The sequence below is a fragment of the Lytechinus pictus genome, unplaced genomic scaffold, assembly GCF_037042905.1.
Source record: "Lytechinus pictus isolate F3 Inbred unplaced genomic scaffold, Lp3.0 scaffold_24, whole genome shotgun sequence".
NCBI classification, from domain to species: domain Eukaryota; kingdom Metazoa; phylum Echinodermata; class Echinoidea; order Temnopleuroida; family Toxopneustidae; genus Lytechinus; species Lytechinus pictus.
In genome coordinates this window covers 1,084,338-1,105,966 of record NW_026974144.1, presented here as the reverse complement: position 1 = coordinate 1,105,966, position 21,629 = coordinate 1,084,338, and positions in this window count along the sequence as shown.

Sequence of the window (21,629 nt, the reverse complement as noted above, 5' to 3'; positions counted from 1 at the left end):
ATTTGTGTTCAAAATCTCGCCTTAATGGTTTAAATCGCTATTTAAGTCTAAGTGTTCATTTGCTGAATTTTGGACAGTCAGCGATCGTGTGTACGTATGCTTATCCATATTAGATTAAAGCTGTGGTTTGGTATATTTTATCTTGTCTCAAAAGTAAAAGCTTGATGATTCTTCCATTTTTTCACCACATATGCAGTAACCTTATTTGGGAGATAAATGAACATATATATATTTTTGTTTTTATTCAAAAAACAAATGGTTTCCCGTCTGTAATTTTTTGCCAATGTCAAAGCTTTTAATAAAACTTCATAATTAGTGTTTGTATGAATTCTTCATTTCCAATGCAAACTTTGATTAGCGATAACTTGAAATCCACTTGTGCTCCAAATTTCATTTTTCTTTTAAAATAAAGCTCATGGATTTCTTCAAAAATTATGTAATCATGTATTTGTGTTCAAAATCTCGCCTTAATGGTTTAAATCGCTATTTAAGTCTAAGTGTTCATTTGCTGAATTTTGGACAGTCAGCGATCGTGTGTACGTATGCTTATCCATATTAGATTAAAGCTGTGGTTTGGTATATTTTATCTTGTCTCAAAAGTAAAAGCTTGATGATTCTTCCATTTTTTCACCACATATGCAGTAACCTTATTTGGGAGATAAATGAACATATATATATTTTTGTTTTTATTCAAAAAACAAATGGTTTCCCGTCTGTAATTTTTTGCCAATGTCAAAGCTTTTAATAAAACTTCATAATTAGTGTTTGTATGAATTCTTCATTTCCAATGCAAACTTTGATTAGCGATAACTTGAAATCCACTTGTGCTCCAAATTTAATTTTTCTTTTAAAATAAAGCTCATGGATTTCTTCAAAAATTATGAAATCATGTATTTGTCTTCAAAATCTCGCCTTAATGGTTTAAATCGCCATTTAAGTCTAAGTGTTCATTTGGTGAAAGAGTTTGGGTTATTTCTTCAATTACTTGTTGCGTTATATTCTCTCTTTCATGATCTCAGGTTAAATCTTCGGTCGAAAAATGGAAAAGTAAATTCATATGAATATAGAACTATTTTCCTTGAGATATCCTTCTCAGTAGCAAACAAATGGTTTCCCGTCTGTAATTTCTAGCCAATGTCAAAGCTTTTAATAAAACTTCATAATTAGTGTTTGTATAAATTCTTCATTTCCAATGCAAACTTTGATTAGCGATAACTTGAAATCCAATTGTGCTCCAAATATCTTTTTTCTTTTAAAATAAAGCTCATGGAATTCTTCAAAAATTATGTAATCATGTATTTGTGTTCAAAATCTCGCCTTAATGGTGTAAATCGCTATTTAAGTCTAAGTGTTCATTTGCTGAATTTTGGACAGTCAGCGATCGTGTGTACGTATGCTTATCCATATTAGATTAAAGCTGTGGTTTGGTATATTTTATATTGTCTCAAAAGTAAAAGCTTGATGATTCTTCCATTTTTTCACCACATATGCAGTAACCTTATTTGGGAGATAAATGAACATATATATATTTTTGTTTTTATTCAAAAAACAAATGGTTTCCCGTCTGTAATTTTTTGCCAATGTCAAAGCTTTTAATAAAACTTCATAATTAGTGTTTGTATGAATTCTTCATTTCCAATGCAAACTTTGATTAGCGATAACTTGAAATCCACTTGTGCTCCAAATTTCATTTTTCTTTTAAAATAAAGCTCATGGATTTCTTCAAAAATTATGTACTCATTTATTTGTCTTCAAAATCTCGCCTTAATGGTTTAAATCGCCATTTAAGTCTAAGTGTTCATTTGGTGAAAGAGTTTGGGTTATTTCTTCAATTACTTGTTGCGTTATATTCTCTCTTTCATGATCTCAGGTTAAATCTTCGGTCGAAAAATGGAAAAGTAAATTCATATGAATATAGAACTATTTTCCTTGAGATATCCTTCTCAGTAGCAAACAAATGGTTTCCCGTCTGTAATTTCTAGCCAATGTCAAAGCTTTTAATAAAACTTCATAATTAGTGTTTGTATAAATTCTTCATTTCCAATGCAAACTTTGATTAGCGATAACTTGAAATCCACTTGTGCTCCAAATTTCATTTTTCTTTTAAAATAAAGCTCATGGAATTCTTCAAAAATTATGTTATCATGTATCTGTGTTCAAAATCTCGCCTTAATGGTTTAAATCGCTATTTAAGTCTAAGTGTTCATTTGCTGAATTTTGGACAGTCAGCGATCGTGTGTACGTATGCTTATCCATATTAGATTAAAGCTGTGGTTTGGTATATTTTATCTTGTCTCAAAAGTAAAAGCTTGATGATTCTTCCATTTTTTCACCACATATGCAGTAACCTTATTTGGGAGATAAATGAACATATATATATTTTTGTTTTTATTCAAAAAACAAATGGTTTCCCGTCTGTAATTTTTTGCCAATGTCAAAGCTTTTAATAAAACTTCATAATTAGTGTTTGTATGAATTCTTCATTTCCAATGCAAACTTTGATTAGCGATAACTTGAAATCCACTTGTGCTCCAAATTTCATTTTTCTTTTAAAATAAAGCTCATGGATTTCTTCAAAAATTATGTAATCATGTATTTGTGTTCAAAATCTCGCCTTAATGGTTTAAATCGCTATTTAAGTCTAAGTGTTCATTTGCTGAATTTTGGACAGTCAGCGATCGTGTGTACGTATGCTTATCCATATTAGATTAAAGCTGTGGTTTGGTATATTTTATCTTGTCTCAAAAGTAAAAGCTTGATGATTCTTCCATTTTTTCACCACATATGCAGTAACCTTATTTGGGAGATAAATGAACATATATATATTTTTGTTTTTATTCAAAAAACAAATGGTTTCCCGTCTGTAATTTTTTGCCAATGTCAAAGCTTTTAATAAAACTTCATAATTAGTGTTTGTATGAATTCTTCATTTCCAATGCAAACTTTGATTAGCGATAACTTGAAATCCACTTGTGCTCCAAATTTCATTTTTCTTTTAAAATAAAGCTCATGGATTTCTTCAAAAATTATGTACTCATTTATTTGTCTTCAAAATCTCGCCTTAATGGTTTAAATCGCCATTTAAGTCTAAGTGTTCATTTGGTGAAAGAGTTTGGGTTATTTCTTCAATTACTTGTTGCGTTATATTCTCTCTTTCATGATCTCAGGTTAAATCTTCGGTCGAAAAATGGAAAAGTAAATTCATATGAATATAGAACTATTTTCCTTGAGATATCCTTCTCAGTAGCAAACAAATGGTTTCCCGTCTGTAATTTCTAGCCAATGTCAAAGCTTTTAATAAAACTTCATAATTAGTGTTTGTATAAATTCTTCATTTCCAATGCAAACTTTGATTAGCGATAACTTGAAATCCACTTGTGCTCCAAATTTCATTTTTCTTTTAAAATAAAGCTCATGGAATTCTTCAAAAATTATGTTATCATGTATCTGTGTTCAAAATCTCGCCTTAATGGTTTAAATCGCTATTTAAGTCTAAGTGTTCATTTGCTGAATTTTGGACAGTCAGCGATCGTGTGTACGTATGCTTATCCATATTAGATTAAAGCTGTGGTTTGGTATATTTTATCTTGTCTCAAAAGTAAAAGCTTGATGATTCTTCCATTTTTTCACCATCAATGCAGTAACCTTATTTGGGAGATAAATGAACATATATATATTTTTGTTTTTATTCAAAAAACAAATGGTTTCCCGTCTGTAATTTTTTGCCAATGTCAAAGCTTTTAATAAAACTTCATAATTAGTGTTTGTATGAATTCTTCATTTCCAATGCAAACTTTGATTAGCGATAACTTGAAATCCACTTGTGCTCCAAATTTCATTTTTCTTTTAAAATAAAGCTCATGGATTTCTTCAAAAATTATGAAATCATGTATTTGTCTTCAAAATCTCGCCTTAATGGTTTAAATCGCCATTTAAGTCTAAGTGTTCATTTGGTGAAAGAGTTTGGGTTATTTCTTCAATTACTTGTTGCGTTATATTCTCTCTTTCATGATCTCAGGTTAAATCTTCGGTCGAAAAATGGAAAAGTAAATTCATATGAATATAGAACTATTTTCCTTGAGATATCCTTCTCAGTAGCAAACAAATGGTTTCCCGTCTGTAATTTCTAGCCAATGTCAAAGCTTTTAATAAAACTTCATAATTAGTGTTTGTATGAATTCTTCATTTCCAATGCAAACTTTGATTAGCGATAACTTGAAATCCACTTGTGCTCCAAATTTCATTTTTCTTTTAAAATAAAGCTCATGGAATTCTTCAAAAATTATGTTATCATGTATCTGTGTTCAAAATCTCGCCTTAATGGTTTAAATCGCTATTTAAGTCTAAGTGTTCATTTGCTGAATTTTGGACAGTCAGCGATCGTGTGTACGTATGCTTATCCATATTAGATTAAAGCTGTGGTTTGGTATATTTTATCTTGTCTCAAAAGTAAAAGCTTGATGATTCTTCCATTTTTTCACCACATATGCAGTAACCTTATTTGGGAGATAAATGAACATATATATATTTTTGTTTTTATTCAAAAAACAAATGGTTTCCCGTCTGTAATTTTTTGCCAATGTCAAAGCTTTTAATAAAACTTCATAATTAGTGTTTGTATGAATTCTTCATTTCCAATGCAAACTTTGATTAGCGATAACTTGAAATCCACTTGTGCTCCAAATTTCATTTTTCTTTTAAAATAAAGCTCATGGATTTCTTCAAAAATTATGTAATCATGTATTTGTGTTCAAAATCTCGCCTTAATGGTTTAAATCGCTATTTAAGTCTAAGTGTTCATTTGCTGAATTTTGGACAGTCAGCGATCGTGTGTACGTATGCTTATCCATATTAGATTAAAGCTGTGGTTTGGTATATTTTATCTTGTCTCAAAAGTAAAAGCTTGATGATTCTTCCATTTTTTCACCACATATGCAGTAACCTTATTTGGGAGATAAATGAACATATATATATTTTTGTTTTTATTCAAAAAACAAATGGTTTCCCGTCTGTAATTTTTTGCCAATGTCAAAGCTTTTAATAAAACTTCATAATTAGTGTTTGTATGAATTCTTCATTTCCAATGCAAACTTTGATTAGCGATAACTTGAAATCCACTTGTGCTCCAAATTTCATTTTTCTTTTAAAATAAAGCTCATGGATTTCTTCAAAAATTATGTAATCATGTATTTGTGTTCAAAATCTCGCCTTAATGGTTTAAATCGCTATTTAAGTCTAAGTGTTCATTTGCTGAATTTTGGACAGTCAGCGATCGTGTGTACGTATGCTTATCCATATTAGATTAAAGCTGTGGTTTGGTATATTTTATCTTGTCTCAAAAGTAAAAGCTTGATGATTCTTCCATTTTTTCACCACATATGCAGTAACCTTATTTGGGAGATAAATGAACATATATATATTTTTGTTTTTATTCAAAAAACAAATGGTTTCCCGTCTGTAATTTTTTGCCAATGTCAAAGCTTTTAATAAAACTTCATAATTAGTGTTTGTATGAATTCTTCATTTCCAATGCAAACTTTGATTAGCGATAACTTGAAATCCACTTGTGCTCCAAATTTAATTTTTCTTTTAAAATAAAGCTCATGGATTTCTTCAAAAATTATGAAATCATGTATTTGTCTTCAAAATCTCGCCTTAATGGTTTAAATCGCCATTTAAGTCTAAGTGTTCATTTGGTGAAAGAGTTTGGGTTATTTCTTCAATTACTTGTTGCGTTATATTCTCTCTTTCATGATCTCAGGTTAAATCTTCGGTCGAAAAATGGAAAAGTAAATTCATATGAATATAGAACTATTTTCCTTGAGATATCCTTCTCAGTAGCAAACAAATGGTTTCCCGTCTGTAATTTCTAGCCAATGTCAAAGCTTTTAATAAAACTTCATAATTAGTGTTTGTATAAATTCTTCATTTCCAATGCAAACTTTGATTAGCGATAACTTGAAATCCAATTGTGCTCCAAATATCTTTTTTCTTTTAAAATAAAGCTCATGGAATTCTTCAAAAATTATGTAATCATGTATTTGTGTTCAAAATCTCGCCTTAATGGTGTAAATCGCTATTTAAGTCTAAGTGTTCATTTGCTGAATTTTGGACAGTCAGCGATCGTGTGTACGTATGCTTATCCATATTAGATTAAAGCTGTGGTTTGGTATATTTTATCTTGTCTCAAAAGTAAAAGCTTGATGATTCTTCCATTTTTTCACCACATATGCAGTAACCTTATTTGGGAGATAAATGAACATATATATATTTTTGTTTTTATTCAAAAAACAAATGGTTTCCCGTCTGTAATTTTTTGCCAATGTCAAAGCTTTTAATAAAACTTCATAATTAGTGTTTGTATGAATTCTTCATTTCCAATGCAAACTTTGATTAGCGATAACTTGAAATCCACTTGTGCTCCAAATTTCATTTTTCTTTTAAAATAAAGCTCATGGATTTCTTCAAAAATTATGTACTCATTTATTTGTCTTCAAAATCTCGCCTTAATGGTTTAAATCGCCATTTAAGTCTAAGTGTTCATTTGGTGAAAGAGTTTGGGTTATTTCTTCAATTACTTGTTGCGTTATATTCTCTCTTTCATGATCTCAGGTTAAATCTTCGGTCGAAAAATGGAAAAGTAAATTCATATGAATATAGAACTATTTTCCTTGAGATATCCTTCTCAGTAGCAAACAAATGGTTTCCCGTCTGTAATTTCTAGCCAATGTCAAAGCTTTTAATAAAACTTCATAATTAGTGTTTGTATAAATTCTTCATTTCCAATGCAAACTTTGATTAGCGATAACTTGAAATCCACTTGTGCTCCAAATTTCATTTTTCTTTTAAAATAAAGCTCATGGAATTCTTCAAAAATTATGTTATCATGTATCTGTGTTCAAAATCTCGCCTTAATGGTTTAAATCGCTATTTAAGTCTAAGTGTTCATTTGCTGAATTTTGGACAGTCAGCGATCGTGTGTACGTATGCTTATCCATATTAGATTAAAGCTGTGGTTTGGTATATTTTATCTTGTCTCAAAAGTAAAAGCTTGATGATTCTTCCATTTTTTCACCACATATGCAGTAACCTTATTTGGGAGATAAATGAACATATATATATTTTTGTTTTTATTCAAAAAACAAATGGTTTCCCGTCTGTAATTTTTTGCCAATGTCAAAGCTTTTAATAAAACTTCATAATTAGTGTTTGTATGAATTCTTCATTTCCAATGCAAACTTTGATTAGCGATAACTTGAAATCCACTTGTGCTCCAAATTTCATTTTTCTTTTAAAATAAAGCTCATGGATTTCTTCAAAAATTATGTAATCATGTATTTGTGTTCAAAATCTCGCCTTAATGGTTTAAATCGCTATTTAAGTCTAAGTGTTCATTTGCTGAATTTTGGACAGTCAGCGATCGTGTGTACGTATGCTTATCCATATTAGATTAAAGCTGTGGTTTGGTATATTTTATCTTGTCTCAAAAGTAAAAGCTTGATGATTCTTCCATTTTTTCACCACATATGCAGTAACCTTATTTGGGAGATAAATGAACATATATATATTTTTGTTTTTATTCAAAAAACAAATGGTTTCCCGTCTGTAATTTTTTGCCAATGTCAAAGCTTTTAATAAAACTTCATAATTAGTGTTTGTATGAATTCTTCATTTCCAATGCAAACTTTGATTAGCGATAACTTGAAATCCACTTGTGCTCCAAATTTAATTTTTCTTTTAAAATAAAGCTCATGGATTTCTTCAAAAATTATGAAATCATGTATTTGTCTTCAAAATCTCGCCTTAATGGTTTAAATCGCCATTTAAGTCTAAGTGTTCATTTGGTGAAAGAGTTTGGGTTATTTCTTCAATTACTTGTTGCGTTATATTCTCTCTTTCATGATCTCAGGTTAAATCTTCGGTCGAAAAATGGAAAAGTAAATTCATATGAATATAGAACTATTTTCCTTGAGATATCCTTCTCAGTAGCAAACAAATGGTTTCCCGTCTGTAATTTCTAGCCAATGTCAAAGCTTTTAATAAAACTTCATAATTAGTGTTTGTATAAATTCTTCATTTCCAATGCAAACTTTGATTAGCGATAACTTGAAATCCAATTGTGCTCCAAATATCTTTTTTCTTTTAAAATAAAGCTCATGGAATTCTTCAAAAATTATGTAATCATGTATTTGTGTTCAAAATCTCGCCTTAATGGTGTAAATCGCTATTTAAGTCTAAGTGTTCATTTGCTGAATTTTGGACAGTCAGCGATCGTGTGTACGTATGCTTATCCATATTAGATTAAAGCTGTGGTTTGGTATATTTTATCTTGTCTCAAAAGTAAAAGCTTGATGATTCTTCCATTTTTTCACCACATATGCAGTAACCTTATTTGGGAGATAAATGAACATATATATATTTTTGTTTTTATTCAAAAAACAAATGGTTTCCCGTCTGTAATTTTTTGCCAATGTCAAAGCTTTTAATAAAACTTCATAATTAGTGTTTGTATGAATTCTTCATTTCCAATGCAAACTTTGATTAGCGATAACTTGAAATCCACTTGTGCTCCAAATTTCATTTTTCTTTTAAAATAAAGCTCATGGATTTCTTCAAAAATTATGTACTCATTTATTTGTCTTCAAAATCTCGCCTTAATGGTTTAAATCGCCATTTAAGTCTAAGTGTTCATTTGGTGAAAGAGTTTGGGTTATTTCTTCAATTACTTGTTGCGTTATATTCTCTCTTTCATGATCTCAGGTTAAATCTTCGGTCGAAAAATGGAAAAGTAAATTCATATGAATATAGAACTATTTTCCTTGAGATATCCTTCTCAGTAGCAAACAAATGGTTTCCCGTCTGTAATTTCTAGCCAATGTCAAAGCTTTTAATAAAACTTCATAATTAGTGTTTGTATAAATTCTTCATTTCCAATGCAAACTTTGATTAGCGATAACTTGAAATCCACTTGTGCTCCAAATTTCATTTTTCTTTTAAAATAAAGCTCATGGAATTCTTCAAAAATTATGTTATCATGTATCTGTGTTCAAAATCTCGCCTTAATGGTTTAAATCGCTATTTAAGTCTAAGTGTTCATTTGCTGAATTTTGGACAGTCAGCGATCGTGTGTACGTATGCTTATCCATATTAGATTAAAGCTGTGGTTTGGTATATTTTATCTTGTCTCAAAAGTAAAAGCTTGATGATTCTTCCATTTTTTCACCACATATGCAGTAACCTTATTTGGGAGATAAATGAACATATATATATTTTTGTTTTTATTCAAAAAACAAATGGTTTCCCGTCTGTAATTTTTTGCCAATGTCAAAGCTTTTAATAAAACTTCATAATTAGTGTTTGTATGAATTCTTCATTTCCAATGCAAACTTTGATTAGCGATAACTTGAAATCCACTTGTGCTCCAAATTTCATTTTTCTTTTAAAATAAAGCTCATGGATTTCTTCAAAAATTATGTAATCATGTATTTGTGTTCAAAATCTCGCCTTAATGGTTTAAATCGCTATTTAAGTCTAAGTGTTCATTTGCTGAATTTTGGACAGTCAGCGATCGTGTGTACGTATGCTTATCCATATTAGATTAAAGCTGTGGTTTGGTATATTTTATCTTGTCTCAAAAGTAAAAGCTTGATGATTCTTCCATTTTTTCACCACATATGCAGTAACCTTATTTGGGAGATAAATGAACATATATATATTTTTGTTTTTATTCAAAAAACAAATGGTTTCCCGTCTGTAATTTTTTGCCAATGTCAAAGCTTTTAATAAAACTTCATAATTAGTGTTTGTATGAATTCTTCATTTCCAATGCAAACTTTGATTAGCGATAACTTGAAATCCACTTGTGCTCCAAATTTCATTTTTCTTTTAAAATAAAGCTCATGGATTTCTTCAAAAATTATGTAATCATGTATTTGTGTTCAAAATCTCGCCTTAATGGTTTAAATCGCTATTTAAGTCTAAGTGTTCATTTGCTGAATTTTGGACAGTCAGCGATCGTGTGTACGTATGCTTATCCATATTAGATTAAAGCTGTGGTTTGGTATATTTTATCTTGTCTCAAAAGTAAAAGCTTGATGATTCTTCCATTTTTTCACCACATATGCAGTAACCTTATTTGGGAGATAAATGAACATATATATATTTTTGTTTTTATTCAAAAAACAAATGGTTTCCCGTCTGTAATTTTTTGCCAATGTCAAAGCTTTTAATAAAACTTCATAATTAGTGTTTGTATGAATTCTTCATTTCCAATGCAAACTTTGATTAGCGATAACTTGAAATCCACTTGTGCTCCAAATTTCATTTTTCTTTTAAAATAAAGCTCATGGATTTCTTCAAAAATTATGTACTCATTTATTTGTCTTCAAAATCTCGCCTTAATGGTTTAAATCGCCATTTAAGTCTAAGTGTTCATTTGGTGAAAGAGTTTGGGTTATTTCTTCAATTACTTGTTGCGTTATATTCTCTCTTTCATGATCTCAGGTTAAATCTTCGGTCGAAAAATGGAAAAGTAAATTCATATGAATATAGAACTATTTTCCTTGAGATATCCTTCTCAGTAGCAAACAAATGGTTTCCCGTCTGTAATTTCTAGCCAATGTCAAAGCTTTTAATAAAACTTCATAATTAGTGTTTGTATAAATTCTTCATTTCCAATGCAAACTTTGATTAGCGATAACTTGAAATCCACTTGTGCTCCAAATTTCATTTTTCTTTTAAAATAAAGCTCATGGAATTCTTCAAAAATTATGTTATCATGTATCTGTGTTCAAAATCTCGCCTTAATGGTTTAAATCGCTATTTAAGTCTAAGTGTTCATTTGCTGAATTTTGGACAGTCAGCGATCGTGTGTACGTATGCTTATCCATATTAGATTAAAGCTGTGGTTTGGTATATTTTATCTTGTCTCAAAAGTAAAAGCTTGATGATTCTTCCATTTTTTCACCACACATGCAGTAACCTTATTTGGGAGATAAATGAACATATATATATTTTTGTTTTTATTCAAAAAACAAATGGTTTCCCGTCTGTAATTTTTTGCCAATGTCAAAGCTTTTAATAAAACTTCATAATTAGTGTTTGTATGAATTCTTCATTTCCAATGCAAACTTTGATTAGCGATAACTTGAAATCCACTTGTGCTCCAAATTTCATTTTTCTTTTAAAATAAAGCTCATGGATTTCTTCAAAAATTATGTTATCATGTATCTGTGTTCAAAATCTCGCCTTAATGGTTTAAATCGCTATTTAAGTCTAAGTGTTCATTTGCTGAATTTTGGACAGTCAGCGATCGTGTGTACGTATGCTTATCCATATTAGATTAAAGCTGTGGTTTGGTATATTTTATCTTGTCTCAAAAGTAAAAGCTTGATGATTCTTCCATTTTTTCACCACACATGCAGTAACCTTATTTGGGAGATAAATGAACATATATATATTTTTGTTTTTATTCAAAAAACAAATGGTTTCCCGTCTGTAATTTTTTGCCAATGTCAAAGCTTTTAATAAAACTTCATAATTAGTGTTTGTATGAATTCTTCATTTCCAATGCAAACTTTGATTAGCGATAACTTGAAATCCACTTGTGCTCCAAATTTCATTTTTCTTTTAAAATAAAGCTCATGGATTTCTTCAAAAATTATGTAATCATGTATTTGTGTTCAAAATCTCGCCTTAATGGTTTAAATCGCTATTTAAGTCTAAGTGTTCATTTGCTGAATTTTGGACAGTCAGCGATCGTGTGTACGTATGCTTATCCATATTAGATTAAAGCTGTGGTTTGGTATATTTTATCTTGTCTCAAAAGTAAAAGCTTGATGATTCTTCCATTTTTTCACCACATATGCAGTAACCTTATTTGGGAGATAAATGAACATATATATATTTTTGTTTTTATTCAAAAAACAAATGGTTTCCCGTCTGTAATTTTTTGCCAATGTCAAAGCTTTTAATAAAACTTCATAATTAGTGTTTGTATGAATTCTTCATTTCCAATGCAAACTTTGATTAGCGATAACTTGAAATCCACTTGTGCTCCAAATTTCATTTTTCTTTTAAAATAAAGCTCATGGATTTCTTCAAAAATTATGTAATCATGTATTTGTGTTCAAAATCTCGCCTTAATGGTTTAAATCGCTATTTAAGTCTAAGTGTTCATTTGCTGAATTTTGGACAGTCAGCGATCGTGTGTACGTATGCTTATCCATATTAGATTAAAGCTGTGGTTTGGTATATTTTATCTTGTCTCAAAAGTAAAAGCTTGATGATTCTTCCATTTTTTCACCACATATGCAGTAACCTTATTTGGGAGATAAATGAACATATATATATTTTTGTTTTTATTCAAAAAACAAATGGTTTCCCGTCTGTAATTTTTTGCCAATGTCAAAGCTTTTAATAAAACTTCATAATTAGTGTTTGTATGAATTCTTCATTTCCAATGCAAACTTTGATTAGCGATAACTTGAAATCCACTTGTGCTCCAAATTTCATTTTTCTTTTAAAATAAAGCTCATGGATTTCTTCAAAAATTATGTAATCATGTATTTGTGTTCAAAATCTCGCCTTAATGGTTTAAATCGCTATTTAAGTCTAAGTGTTCATTTGCTGAATTTTGGACAGTCAGCGATCGTGTGTACGTATGCTTATCCATATTAGATTAAAGCTGTGGTTTGGTATATTTTATCTTGTCTCAAAAGTAAAAGCTTGATGATTCTTCCATTTTTTCACCACATATGCAGTAACCTTATTTGGGAGATAAATGAACATATATATATTTTTGTTTTTATTCAAAAAACAAATGGTTTCCCGTCTGTAATTTTTTGCCAATGTCAAAGCTTTTAATAAAACTTCATAATTAGTGTTTGTATGAATTCTTCATTTCCAATGCAAACTTTGATTAGCGATAACTTGAAATCCACTTGTGCTCCAAATTTCATTTTTCTTTTAAAATAAAGCTCATGGATTTCTTCAAAAATTATGTACTCATTTATTTGTCTTCAAAATCTCGCCTTAATGGTTTAAATCGCCATTTAAGTCTAAGTGTTCATTTGGTGAAAGAGTTTGGGTTATTTCTTCAATTACTTGTTGCGTTATATTCTCTCTTTCATGATCTCAGGTTAAATCTTCGGTCGAAAAATGGAAAAGTAAATTCATATGAATATAGAACTATTTTCCTTGAGATATCCTTCTCAGTAGCAAACAAATGGTTTCCCGTCTGTAATTTCTAGCCAATGTCAAAGCTTTTAATAAAACTTCATAATTAGTGTTTGTATAAATTCTTCATTTCCAATGCAAACTTTGATTAGCGATAACTTGAAATCCACTTGTGCTCCAAATTTCATTTTTCTTTTAAAATAAAGCTCATGGAATTCTTCAAAAATTATGTTATCATGTATCTGTGTTCAAAATCTCGCCTTAATGGTTTAAATCGCTATTTAAGTCTAAGTGTTCATTTGCTGAATTTTGGACAGTCAGCGATCGTGTGTACGTATGCTTATCCATATTAGATTAAAGCTGTGGTTTGGTATATTTTATCTTGTCTCAAAAGTAAAAGCTTGATGATTCTTCCATTTTTTCACCACACATGCAGTAACCTTATTTGGGAGATAAATGAACATATATATATTTTTGTTTTTATTCAAAAAACAAATGGTTTCCCGTCTGTAATTTTTTGCCAATGTCAAAGCTTTTAATAAAACTTCATAATTAGTGTTTGTATGAATTCTTCATTTCCAATGCAAACTTTGATTAGCGATAACTTGAAATCCACTTGTGCTCCAAATTTCATTTTTCTTTTAAAATAAAGCTCATGGATTTCTTCAAAAATTATGTTATCATGTATCTGTGTTCAAAATCTCGCCTTAATGGTTTAAATCGCTATTTAAGTCTAAGTGTTCATTTGCTGAATTTTGGACAGTCAGCGATCGTGTGTACGTATGCTTATCCATATTAGATTAAAGCTGTGGTTTGGTATATTTTATCTTGTCTCAAAAGTAAAAGCTTGATGATTCTTCCATTTTTTCACCACACATGCAGTAACCTTATTTGGGAGATAAATGAACATATATATATTTTTGTTTTTATTCAAAAAACAAATGGTTTCCCGTCTGTAATTTTTTGCCAATGTCAAAGCTTTTAATAAAACTTCATAATTAGTGTTTGTATGAATTCTTCATTTCCAATGCAAACTTTGATTAGCGATAACTTGAAATCCACTTGTGCTCCAAATTTCATTTTTCTTTTAAAATAAAGCTCATGGAATTCTTCAAAAATTATGTTATCATGTATCTGTGTTCAAAATCTCGCCTTAATGGTTTAAATCGCTATTTAAGTCTAAGTGTTCATTTGCTGAATTTTGGACAGTCAGCGATCGTGTGTACGTATGCTTATCCATATTAGATTAAAGCTGTGGTTTGGTATATTTTATCTTGTCTCAAAAGTAAAAGCTTGATGATTCTTCCATTTTTTCACCACATATGCAGTAACCTTATTTGGGAGATAAATGAACATATATATATTTTTGTTTTTATTCAAAAAACAAATGGTTTCCCGTCTGTAATTTTTTGCCAATGTCAAAGCTTTTAATAAAACTTCATAATTAGTGTTTGTATGAATTCTTCATTTCCAATGCAAACTTTGATTAGCGATAACTTGAAATCCACTTGTGCTCCAAATTTCATTTTTCTTTTAAAATAAAGCTCATGGATTTCTTCAAAAATTATGTAATCATGTATTTGTGTTCAAAATCTCGCCTTAATGGTTTAAATCGCTATTTAAGTCTAAGTGTTCATTTGCTGAATTTTGGACAGTCAGCGATCGTGTGTACGTATGCTTATCCATATTAGATTAAAGCTGTGGTTTGGTATATTTTATCTTGTCTCAAAAGTAAAAGCTTGATGATTCTTCCATTTTTTCACCACATATGCAGTAACCTTATTTGGGAGATAAATGAACATATATATATTTTTGTTTTTATTCAAAAAACAAATGGTTTCCCGTCTGTAATTTTTTGCCAATGTCAAAGCTTTTAATAAAACTTCATAATTAGTGTTTGTATGAATTCTTCATTTCCAATGCAAACTTTGATTAGCGATAACTTGAAATCCACTTGTGCTCCAAATTTCATTTTTCTTTTAAAATAAAGCTCATGGATTTCTTCAAAAATTATGTAATCATGTATTTGTGTTCAAAATCTCGCCTTAATGGTTTAAATCGCTATTTAAGTCTAAGTGTTCATTTGCTGAATTTTGGACAGTCAGCGATCGTGTGTACGTATGCTTATCCATATTAGATTAAAGCTGTGGTTTGGTATATTTTATCTTGTCTCAAAAGTAAAAGCTTGATGATTCTTCCATTTTTTCACCACATATGCAGTAACCTTATTTGGGAGATAAATGAACATATATATATTTTTGTTTTTATTCAAAAAACAAATGGTTTCCCGTCTGTAATTTTTTGCCAATGTCAAAGCTTTTAATAAAACTTCATAATTAGTGTTTGTATGAATTCTTCATTTCCAATGCAAACTTTGATTAGCGATAACTTGAAATCCACTTGTGCTCCAAATTTCATTTTTCTTTTAAAATAAAGCTCATGGATTTCTTCAAAAATTATGTACTCATTTATTTGTCTTCAAAATCTCGCCTTAATGGTTTAAATCGCCATTTAAGTCTAAGTGTTCATTTGGTGAAAGAGTTTGGGTTATTTCTTCAATTACTTGTTGCGTTATATTCTCTCTTTCATGATCTCAGGTTAAATCTTCGGTCGAAAAATGGAAAAGTAAATTCATATGAATATAGAACTATTTTCCTTGAGATATCCTTCTCAGTAGCAAACAAATGGTTTCCCGTCTGTAATTTCTAGCCAATGTCAAAGCTTTTAATAAAACTTCATAATTAGTGTTTGTATAAATTCTTCATTTCCAATGCAAACTTTGATTAGCGATAACTTGAAATCCACTTGTGCTCCAAATTTCATTTTTCTTTTAAAATAAAGCTCATGGAATTCTTCAAAAATTATGTTATCATGTATCTGTGTTCAAAATCTCGCCTTAATGGTTTAAATCGCTATTTAAGTCTAAGTGTTCATTTGCTGAATTTTGGACAGTCAGCGATCGTGTGTACGTATGCTTATCCATATTAGATTAAAGCTGTGGTTTGGTATATTTTATCTTGTCTCAAAAGTAAAAGCTTGATGATTCTTCCATTTTTTCACCACACATGCAGTAACCTTATTTGGGAGATAAATGAACATATATATATTTTTGTTTTTATTCAAAAAACAAATGGTTTCCCGTCTGTAATTTTTTGCCAATGTCAAAGCTTTTAATAAAACTTCATAATTAGTGTTTGTATGAATTCTTCATTTCCAATGCAAACTTTGATTAGCGATAACTTGAAATCCACTTGTGCTCCAAATTTCATTTTTCTTTTAAAATAAAGCTCATGGATTTCTTCAAAAATTATGTTATCATGTATCTGTGTTCAAAATCTCGCCTTAATGGTTTAAATCGCTATTTAAGTCTAAGTGTTCATTTGCTGAATTTTGGACAGTCAGCGATCGTGTGTACGTATGCTTATCCATATTAGATTAAAGCTGTGGTTTGGTATATTTTATCTTGTCTCAAAAGTAAAAGCTTGATGATTCTTCCATTTTTTCACCACACATGCAGTAACCTTATTTGGGAGATAAATGAACATATATATATTTTTGTTTTTATTCAAAAAACAAATGGTTTCCCGTCTGTAATTTTTTGCCAATGTCAAAGCTTTTAATAAAACTTCATAATTAGTGTTTGTATGAATTATTCATTTCCAATGCAAACTTTGATTAGCGATAACTTGAAATCCACTTGTGCTCCAAATTTCATTTTTCTTTTAAAATAAAGCTCATGGATTTCTTCAAAAATTATGTAATCATGTATTTGTGTTCAAAATCTCGCCTTAATGGTTTAAATCGCTATTTAAGTCTAAGTGTTCATTTGCTGAATTTTGGACAGTCAGCGATCGTGTGTACGTATGCTTATCCATATTAGATTAAAGCTGTGGTTTGGTATATTTTATCTTGTCTCAAAAGTAAAAGCTTGATGATTCTTCCATTTTTTCACCACATATGCAGTAACCTTATTTGGGAGATAAATGAACATATATATATTTTTGTTTTTATTCAAAAAACAAATGGTTTCCCGTCTGTAATTTTTTGCCAATGTCAAAGCTTTTAATAAAACTTCATAATTAGTGTTTGTATGAATTCTTCATTTCCAATGCAAACTTTGATTAGCGATAACTTGAAATCCACTTGTGCTCCAAATTTCATTTTTCTTTTAAAATAAAGCTCATGGATTTCTTCAAAAATTATGTACTCATTTATTTGTCTTCAAAATCTCGCCTTAATGGTTTAAATCGCCATTTAAGTCTAAGTGTTCATTTGGTGAAAGAGTTTGGGTTATTTCTTCAATTACTTGTTGCGTTATATTCTCTCTTTCATGATCTCAGGTTAAATCTTCGGTCGAAAAATGGAAAAGTAAATTCATATGAATATAGAACTATTTTCCTTGAGATATCCTTCTCAGTAGCAAACAAATGGTTTCCCGTCTGTAATTTCTAGCCAATGTCAAAGCTTTTAATAAAACTTCATAATTAGTGTTTGTATAAATTCTTCATTTCCAATGCAAACTTTGATTAGCGATAACTTGAAATCCACTTGTGCTCCAAATTTCATTTTTCTTTTAAAATAAAGCTCATGGAATTCTTCAAAAATTATGTTATCATGTATCTGTGTTCAAAATCTCGCCTTAATGGTTTAAATCGCTATTTAAGTCTAAGTGTTCATTTGCTGAATTTTGGACAGTCAGCGATCGTGTGTACGTATGCTTATCCATATTAGATTAAAGCTGTGGTTTGGTATATTTTATCTTGTCTCAAAAGTAAAAGCTTGATGATTCTTCCATTTTTTCACCATCAATGCAGTAACCTTATTTGGGAGATAAATGAACATATATATATTTTTGTTTTTATTCAAAAAACAAATGGTTTCCCGTCTGTAATTTTTTGCCAATGTCAAAGCTTTTAATAAAACTTCATAATTAGTGTTTGTATGAATTCTTCATTTCCAATGCAAACTTTGATTAGCGATAACTTGAAATCCACTTGTGCTCCAAATTTCATTTTTCTTTTAAAATAAAGCTCATGGATTTCTTCAAAAATTATGAAATCATGTATTTGTCTTCAAAATCTCGCCTTAATGGTTTAAATCGCCATTTAAGTCTTAGTGTTCATTTGGTGAAAGAGTTTGGGTTATTTCTTCAATTACTTGTTGCGTTATATTCTCTCTTTCATGATCTCAGGTTAAATCTTCGGTCGAAAAATGGAAAAGTAAATTCATATGAATATAGAACTATTTTCCTTGAGATATCCTTCTCAGTAGCAAACAAATGGTTTCCCGTCTGTAATTTCTAGCCAATGTCAAAGCTTTTAATAAAACTTCATAATTAGTGTTTGTATGAATTCTTCATTTCCAATGCAAACTTTGATTAGCGATAACTTGAAATCCACTTGTGCTCCAAATTTCATTTTTCTTTTAAAATAAAGCTCATGGAATTCTTCAAAAATTATGTTATCATGTATCTGTGTTCAAAATCTCGCCTTAATGGTTTAAATCGCTATTTAAGTCTAAGTGTTCATTTGCTGAATTTTGGACAGTCAGCGATCGTGTGTACGTATGCTTATCCATATTAGATTAAAGCTGTGGTTTGGTATATTTTATCTTGTCTCAAAAGTAAAAGCTTGATGATTCTTCCATTTTTTCACCACATATGCAGTAACCTTATTTGGGAGATAAATGAACATATATATATTTTTGTTTTTATTCAAAAAACAAATGGTTTCCCGTCTGTAATTTTTTGCCAATGTCAAAGCTTTTAATAAAACTTCATAATTAGTGTTTGTATGAATTCTTCATTTCCAATGCAAACTTTGATTAGCGATAACTTGAAATCCACTTGTGCTCCAAATTTCATTTTTCTTTTAAAATAAAGCTCATGGATTTCTTCAAAAATTATGTAATCATGTATTTGTGTTCAAAATCTCGCCTTAATGGTTTAAATCGCTATTTAAGTCTAAGTGTTCATTTGCTGAATTTTGGACAGTCAGCGATCGTGTGTACGTATGCTTATCCATATTAGATTAAAGCTGTGGTTTGGTATATTTTATCTTGTCTCAAAAGTAAAAGCTTGATGATTCTTCCATTTTTTCACCACATATGCAGTAACCTTATTTGGGAGATAAATGAACATATATATATTTTTGTTTTTATTCAAAAAACAAATGGTTTCCCGTCTGTAATTTTTTGCCAATGTCAAAGCTTTTAATAAAACTTCATAATTAGTGTTTGTATGAATTCTTCATTTCCAATGCAAACTTTGATTAGCGATAACTTGAAATCCACTTGTGCTCCAAATTTCATTTTTCTTTTAAAATAAAGCTCATGGATTTCTTCAAAAATTATGTAATCATGTATTTGTGTTCAAAATCTCGCCTTAATGGTTTAAATCGCTATTTAAGTCTAAGTGTTCATTTGCTGAATTTTGGACAGTCAGCGATCGTGTGTACGTATGCTTATCCATATTAGATTAAAGCTGTGGTTTGGTATATTTTATCTTGTCTCAAAAGTAAAAGCTTGATGATTCTTCCATTTTTTCACCACATATGCAGTAACCTTATTTGGGAGATAAATGAACATATATATATTTTTGTTTTTATTCAAAAAACAAATGGTTTCCCGTCTGTAATTTTTTGCCAATGTCAAAGCTTTTAATAAAACTTCATAATTAGTGTTTGTATGAATTCTTCATTTCCAATGCAAACTTTGATTAGCGATAACTTGAAATCCACTTGTGCTCCAAATTTAATTTTTCTTTTAAAATAAAGCTCATGGATTTCTTCAAAAATTATGAAATCATGTATTTGTCTTCAAAATCTCGCCTTAATGGTTTAAATCGCCATTTAAGTCTAAGTGTTCATTTGGTGAAAGAGTTTGGGTTATTTCTTCAATTACTTGTTGCGTTATATTCTCTCTTTCATGATCTCAGGTTAAATCTTCGGTCGAAAAATGGAAAAGTAAATTCATATGAATATAGAACTATTTTCCTTGAGATATCCTTCTCAGTAGCAAACAAATGGTTTCCCGTCTGTAATTTCTAGCCAATGTCAAAGCTTTTAATAAAACTTCATAATTAGTGTTTGTATAAATTCTTCATTTCCAATGCAAACTTTGATTAGCGATAACTTGAAATCCAATTGTGCTCCAAATATCTTTTTTCTTTTAAAATAAAGCTCATGGAATTCTTCAAAAATTATGTAATCATGTATTTGTGTTCAAAATCTCGCCTTAATGGTGTAAATCGCTATTTAAGTCTAAGTGTTCATTTGCTGAATTTTGGACAGTCAGCGATCGTGTGTACGTATGCTTATCCATATTAGATTAAAGCTGTGGTTTGGTATATTTTATCTTGTCTCAAAAGTAAAAGCTTGATGATTCTTCCATTTTTTCACCACATATGCAGTAACCTTATTTGGGAGATAAATGAACATATATATATTTTTGTTTTTATTCAAAAAACAAATGGTTTCCCGTCTGTAATTTTTTGCCAATGTCAAAGCTTTTAATAAAACTTCATAATTAGTGTTTGTATGAATTCTTCATTTCCAATGCAAACTTTGATTAGCGATAACTTGAAATCCACTTGTGCTCCAAATTTCATTTTTCTTTTAAAATAAAGCTCATGGATTTCTTCAAAAATTATGTACTCATTTATTTGTCTTCAAAATCTCGCCTTAATGGTTTAAATCGCCATTTAAGTCTAAGTGTTCATTTGGTGAAAGAGTTTGGGTTATTTCTTCAATTACTTGTTGCGTTATATTCTCTCTTTCATGATCTCAGGTTAAATCTTCGGTCGAAAAATGGAAAAGTAAATTCATATGAATATAGAACTATTTTCCTTGAGATATCCTTCTCAGTAGCAAACAAATGGTTTCCCGTCTGTAATTTCTAGCCAATGTCAAAGCTTTTAATAAAACTTCATAATTAGTGTTTGTATAAATTCTTCATTTCCAATGCAAACTTTGATTAGCGATAACTTGAAATCCACTTGTGCTCCAAATTTCATTTTTCTTTTAAAATAAAGCTCATGGAATTCTTCAAAAATTATGTTATCATGTATCTGTGTTCAAAATCTCGCCTTAATGGTTTAAATCGCTATTTAAGTCTAAGTGTTCATTTGCTGAATTTTGGACAGTCAGCGATCGTGTGTACGTATGCTTATCCATATTAGATTAAAGCTGTGGTTTGGTATATTTTATCTTGTCTCAAAAGTAAAAGCTTGATGATTCTTCCATTTTTTCACCACATATGCAGTAACCTTATTTGGGAGATAAATGAACATATATATATTTTTGTTTTTATTCAAAAAACAAATGGTTTCCCGTCTGTAATTTTTTGCCAATGTCAAAGCTTTTAATAAAACTTCATAATTAGTGTTTGTATGAATTCTTCATTTCCAATGCAAACTTTGATTAGCGATAACTTGAAATCCACTTGTGCTCCAAATT